The sequence below is a fragment of the Trachemys scripta genome, chromosome 6 (assembly GCF_013100865.1).
Source record: "Trachemys scripta elegans isolate TJP31775 chromosome 6, CAS_Tse_1.0, whole genome shotgun sequence".
In the NCBI taxonomy this organism is placed as follows: Eukaryota; Metazoa; Chordata; order Testudines; family Emydidae; genus Trachemys; species Trachemys scripta.
The window spans coordinates 94,929,261-94,934,523 of NC_048303.1; the positions used below are offsets into that span (position 1 = coordinate 94,929,261).

At 46.6% G+C, this 5,263-nt stretch overlaps 1 long non-coding RNA gene across 1 annotated transcript in view; it reads left to right on the forward strand.

Annotated features, from left to right (window-relative positions):
- The window catches only part of LOC117878969, a 14,093-nt gene extending 10,120 nt beyond the window's left edge, over positions 1-3,973 (forward strand). The window contains exon 2 of the long non-coding RNA XR_004646153.1: positions 3,006-3,973. This is a non-coding gene — a long non-coding RNA (uncharacterized LOC117878969). The remainder of the gene's footprint in view (positions 1-3,005) is intronic.
- The last annotated feature ends 1,290 nt before the right edge of the window (positions 3,974-5,263 follow it).

Genomic DNA, 5,263 nt, shown 5'->3' on the forward strand with positions numbered 1-5,263 from the left:
GGCTTCGGGCAGCCCCCATGCCTCTGGACCCTGCGCCGCCGGAGCCTGGGAGGGGAAGTGCCCGACTGGGGTCTGGAATCAAGGGGGCTGCCTGAAGCCGGTAGCGCTCGGGCAGCTCGGCTCTTAAACAGAGCCGAAGAGTCCGGGGAGGAACAGAGCTGCCGCGGGAGGGGAAGTGCCCGGCCGGCATTTTCCTGGACATGTTCGGCTTTTTGGCAATTCCCCCCGGACGGGGGTTTGATTGCCGAAAAGCCGGACATGTCCGGGAAAAACCGGACATATGGTAACCCTAGCTAATATCAGGGTGTGCTCCTGCCCCCCTGCTTACACTATCTGCATAGAGCATGGGTGGGGGGGGGCACGACAGGGCTCAGGACGGAGGGAGCGTGCTGGCAGCAACTGCTGTCTCAACTTCCTGGTCTACTTAAAAAGGCAATGTACTTAGAGTGGTTCAGCATACTTAAAGGGACAATGCACATCTGCCTCTTACACACCCATAGGGTGTGTGTTTCTGTCTCTTGTTTGCCATGCTATCTCCCCTCCCTCCATTCATGCTGTCTTGTAGCGTATGAGGCTACAATAACAACAATGTGTTAACTCTTGACGGCTCAGCCAAGTTCTAGTTCATCATTTAGCAATAAGGTATTCCCTGGGAAATATCCCACCCTCTGACTCCATCACTTCAACCAATCATCATTGCTGTGTACAGTATTGAATTGTTTGTTTAAAACTTACACTGTGTATACATATATATATATAATATAGTCTTTTGTCTGGTGAAAAACATTTCCCTGGAACCTAGCGCCCCCCCCTCCCCATTTACATTAATTCTTATGGGGAAATTGGAGTCGCTTAATATCGTTTTGCTTAAAGTCACATTTTTCAGGAACAACTACAACGTTAAGTGAGGAGTTACTGTAATAGGGGGCCTGGAATCATTCATGGAGCGGTTATTTGCGGGGTGTGGAAAGTCAGGTAAATGTAGGAGTTATTGATGAAGTAACCCAGAGCAAGGTTGTAGGAAGGGCTTGAATTCTGAGATTTATGGAGCAAATCAGAATGGGGTCTTGATAACTTAGGAGGGTAACTGCTGCTGATTAGCTGAAGGAAGTGAACAGGGTAGCATATCTAGAAGTGTGACACCATTGGTGGCAGTGGCATTTTAAGTATCATGTCAGTCCTATTCTGTTCAGCATTGAATGACGTGATGTTTAAAATGCCAGCAGCAGCCCTGCAGCCCATCTGTGCTAGCAATATTGGGAGCCCTAACACTTTGGGAGCCAAACCACTGCTAGCAACAGTGAGAAATTTCCCTATTATAGAGAAGAGATGCAGGGCTTTACACAGCAGTTGCCATACTAGATCCATAGTCCATCTTGTCCATTGTCCTGTCTCCGACAATAGGTACTGCAGCACCAGGTACTGGTACCAGCACCAGGTACTGCAGAAGAAGATCAAGAAAAATGAAGGTTTCATCCTAATCCCTAATAGTTAAAGATTGATGTAAAACCTGAGGCATGAGGTTTTATATCCCTTCTGATATTCTGTTGGCATTAGCTATAACAATTCTGGATATTCTTGTTATCAATGTAAGTATCCAATCAATCTTTGGATCTTGGCCACAATGACATCTTGTAGTAGTGAGCTCCACGGTTTGATTACTTGTGTATGGGGACTGTTGTTCCCTTACTAAAACTCAGTGGGCGGTAGGGTGACCAGACAGCAAATTTGAAAAATCGGGACGGGGGTGGGGGGAAATAGGATCTTATATAAGAAAAAGACCCCAAAATCGAGACTGTCCCTATAAAATTGGGACATCTGGTCACCCTAGAGGTGAAGAAAGGGGAAGGGTCAATAGGAAATCAGGACCCTGAGACTGACCGTCCCTAGGAACAATGGGGATAGGCCAATGCTCCAGGTCAATTGGATTGACAGGGTGGGCAGGCTAGTCGGAGGCCGGGGGGTCCCATCCTCCATGTGAGCTGGAATTGCCTGGGTCAGACAGAGTGGGGCCGAGCTAAGGAGAGAGCAGGGGCCCAAACTGAGCTGGAGAGCAGAGCCGTGCCAGCCAGAGGGGCCAGAAAAGCAGCCCAGGAAGCAGGTCAGTGCTGGGAGCAGAGTCACAGAAGCAGCCCAGGGAGGAGAGCTGCAGCAACCAGAGCCAGAGGGGCCAGAGAAGCAGGCCAGGGAGCTGGAGGCAGAGCAGCAGCAGCACTGAGGGAGAGTGGAGGTGGAGCAGTCCAGAGACAGGTACAGTGAGCAGCTGGGGAGAGCGAGGGGGGACCCTGGGCAGTAGGCCCAGTGCAGGGAGATGCCCCCAGCCAAGAAGCCTTGCAGGACAGACTTGGATGGGGATCGTAACCCCAGCGGGTTGGGGGCAACATTGAGAAGAAGGGTCCTGCCACCTAAAGCCTGAGGGCATGTGTCCACCAAGTCTCTGACCCACAGCATCCCTGCAGGACAGCCAGGGCCTGAGGAAGCGGCCTGGGACTTGTGAGGAACAGACTTAACTTCCCTTACATTCCAGAGACTCTGCTTGTGGTTTCCGCATGCCACAGAGCAGGGTTATGAGTTTTCCTTTAACCTCTCTCATTTTTTCCTTATTTTTAAAAATTGATTGCTGTTTAATAAATTGTATTCGCTTTGAATTGTATGTAATGATCAGTGGGTCAGGGAAGCATCCAGTGCAGAGAGCGCACCCCAGAGTGGGGACACCCTAGCCCCTGCCCTAAGTGACCACAACAAGATTGGGGGTCAAGCCCCCCAGGAATCCTGGGCCCAGCCTTGTTGGTGTTATGAGGACTCTCCCACACAGAGGAGTGGAAGGGGAGCCCTTGAGATCAGGCAGGACTGAGGTAAAGGAAGTGGGAGCGAGGACTCAGATCCTTTCGCTAGCCCATTCCACCGGGGTAGTGTATAAGCCAGGAAAGTTCCCCACAATAGCAGGACCACTCCCACGCTTCCACTTGTTTAGTTAAAAGTTTTGAATATCTCCTTCTCCACAGATGCAGCCATCACCACCACAAGGATACCACAGTGCCTAGAGGTGGTCAGCAACTGGAATAAAAACATTTGATTCAAACTCAACCTGGGCAAAAATAAAGTGGTGTTTGAAAGAGGGAAAACTCTTTGAAGAACCAGCTGAGTCATTGTCCTCCCATTCCACCGAAAGCCTCTCGCCCAGTAGTGTTGTAGCTGGGTCCTAATTCACTGCATCATCTACAATGTACCAAGAAAGCTATGCTTCTCAGGGGCAATACAATTCAGAATGAAGCTCTGAGAGACCTGGAAACAAAGCATCATTGGTCCAAGGGGTTGGATTGTCAAACAAGTTTGCAGAGGAAATCAGGCTAATCCAGAATCTCAGTTTCAGGGCACATTCCAAAACCCTCTTTGACAAAGCTTCTCCAATAAAACCAGATTAATGGGGTGCAATGGGGTAGGGAGAAAAAAGGATGGAGGAGAGGGAGAGTAACAAAGAAATAGAAAGTATATATACCAAGCAGAGGAGCCTCCATCCTTTATATGGAAATGGAGAAGAACAGAATTGTATGACATCAATGTGGGGACCTTGCCCTGCAAACCAAATCTTAACTGGGAAGCAGTTAGCAGTTTTCTGCAGCAGTATCCATCATCATAATAACTAATAGGTAGGTGAACAGAAAGACAGGGAAATTACACAGAAACTGACAGAAGAATCTAGATCTTAAAAATGTGTTTATTAAGTGACATGGGCATGTTAAATGTCCCCGTGGATTTTGGTTAACAGGAATGTACTTAAAATGTCAGGGCTAGATGAAGTTTGATGGGGGCCCCCCTTTTTGCATATTCAGTTCCTCCCCTTTATTGTTTTGCCACCATCCGTGCCTGGTACCAAACACTCCACTGCTAAATTACCTTTATTTCAGTTCTGGTTTTTAAAAAAGTGATATACCAATTGTAAAGCTGAATTAAAGTTCAACAGACATTTTAATTTTGGCACATAACTGATAGTAAAACATAGTGGTGCTATGTCTTTAATTAGCTGAGTAATTGATATATATATATATTTGTGAGGGGGGCATCAAAATCAAAGGCCCTGGGCTGCAGCCCTTGTGTTAATCCGGTCCTGGGCCCAGATATATGTTTGTATACATATCCAGAAACTCCCAACCTGACACACTGTAAGGCTGATAAAAATTGACAAACAGCTAAGTCAAGCAGCCAAAATATAGTTAGAGAGCCAATTAATATATTTGTTTAGCTTCTTCTCTTGAAGTGTTGTAGTTCACATTTCATTTTTGAAAGGACACTGCTAAATTGAAGACAAGATGCATTAAAGGTGACTTGTATTCTTGGAAGAGCTGACTCACATGGAGGCTGAGTTGAATATCATACAACTCTGAATTCCCTGAAGTTTTAGGCAAACAAGTGGGATGCAATTCAATATTGTAGCAGTTTAGATAGTTTAGTGTCCTTTTTCCTTTGTAGAGAGACACCACTAGCTGTCACCTTCAGCCCCCAACTAAAACCTCTCCAGCGCATCATCAGAGATCTACAACCTATCCTGAAAGATGATCCTTTACTCTCACAGATCTTGGGAGACAGACCTGTCCTCGCTTACAGACAACCCCCCAACCTAAAGCAAATACTCACCAGCAACCACACATCACTGAACAAAACCACTAACCCAGGAACCTATCCTTGTAACAAACCCCGATGCCAACTCTGTCCACATATCTATTCAAGTGACATCATCATAGGACCTAATCACATCAGCCATACCATCAGGGGCTCGTTCACCTGCACATCTACCAATGTGATATATGCCATCATGTGCCAGCAATGCCCCTCTGCCATGTACATTGGCCAAACTGGACAGTCTCTACGCAAAAGAATTAATGGACACAAATCTGACATCAGGAATCAAAATACTCAAAAACCAGTGGGAGAACACTTTAACCTGTCTGGTCATTCAGTGACAGACCTGCGGGTGGCTATATTACAACAGAAAAACTTCAAAAACAGACTCCAAAGAGAGACTGCAGAGCTAGAATTGATATGCAAACTAGACACAATCAACTCCGGTTTGAATAAGGACTGGGAATGGCTGAGCCATTACAAACATTGACTCTATCTCCCCTTGTAAGTACTCTCACACTTCTTATCACACTGTCTGTACTCGGCTAGCTTGATTATCACTTCAAAAGTTTTTTTTCTCTTAATTAATTGGCCTCTCAGAGTTGGTAAGACAACTCCCACCTGTTTATGCTCTCTGTATGTG